The sequence below is a fragment of the Octopus bimaculoides genome, chromosome 2 (genome assembly GCF_001194135.2).
Source record: "Octopus bimaculoides isolate UCB-OBI-ISO-001 chromosome 2, ASM119413v2, whole genome shotgun sequence".
NCBI lineage: Eukaryota > Metazoa > Mollusca > Cephalopoda > Octopoda > Octopodidae > Octopus > Octopus bimaculoides.
Genome location: NC_068982.1, coordinates 192266000 through 192267469, shown reverse-complemented (window position 1 = coordinate 192267469; position 1470 = coordinate 192266000).

Sequence of the window (1470 nt, the reverse complement as noted above, 5' to 3'; positions counted from 1 at the left end):
ATAAATATAAACTGTGAGAACGACCCTTAAGGAATCTAATTAATGATCTCCTCAGGTAAGTTCTTATGCTATATTGGTAACGGTTGCCACATCCTCTGGAAAAAAATTATTATATATATATATATATATATATAAAGAAAATTCAGAAAATGGAGATATAGCATTAGGTGTTGTGTTTTCGAATTATCTTAGCAGACTGAGTCTGCTGAGATGATTCAAAAACACAACATCTAATAATCGAACAGTATATTTTTTCTACCCCTCTGATGAGATTTTGCCTTATATAATGATTTAATTATTGTAATTTAAATCTTTTGGCTAAATTGAAACAGCTGTAAGAGAATATGTTGGATTTTTGCAGATAATAAATTATATTAATGCTTTATCTCCATTTTCTAAATATTCTTTTGTATACTTATAAACCAAGATTTATATTTAGACCTATTATTTTATGAATATTATTATTCACAAAAATTCTAGGCAATAAACCAGTAATCCATTGGGTATTACTATCCCTTAATGAGGCTATTTTAACCTCTAATTGAATATATATATATATATAATCTAAATAAGAAGAAGACAAAGAAATTCTTTAAAACATCTTTAACAATTCATTACAATTGTTTCTGTACCAACTCTGCTTGCAATGCCAGTTTATGCAAAATTTCAAAGTGAAAATTTATACAATGTTTGCAGTTTTAGACATTAGAGTGACACTTCATCAGACTTGCATCAAAGGGGTGAGCCTTTACATTGTGCCAATGTAAAGGTGTACAGAAGCAATTGTAATGAATCGTTAAAGATGTTTTAAAGAATTTCTTTGTCTTCTTATTATCTGGATTATAATTTACTCTTCACCAAACCCACAAAATGGTATTATTGTCATGAAACCAGGATTTTCTACACTTGAAGAATTTCAGTATTGGTCTGGAATCCAACAGCATTCATAGCCCAGAACTTGGGTTGAATGCTTCTCTGGAAGTACCCTATCTTTGTACCCTACCAAAACCTAAGATATGTATGTATATATATATATCCTCAGCATCATTTAACACCCACTTTCCATGAAGGTGTGGTAGCGTAGTTTAAGAAGCTTGCTTCCAAACCATTTTTGGGTTAACAGTTCCACTGTGCAGCACCTTGGACAAGTGCTTTATCCCCATAGTCCCAGGCTGACCAAAACTTTATGAGTGGATTTGGTGAATAGAAACCGAAAGAAGACTTTTGTATATATATGTGAGTGTGTTTGTGTTTATGTATAGCCTTGTTTTGATATTTCCATGATGCTTGTGAAAAACAAGCAATCACCATTAAACATGTAATGTTGTTTGCAATCTTTCGTGAAAGCATATCTGGTCTCAGGGAAATATTTCTTTGCCTGGAAACAGATGCAAGTTAGTGACAGGAAAGGCATCCTCCTGGCTGTAGAAAAGAAAAATCTGCCTCAACAAATGACCCATGCAAGTATGG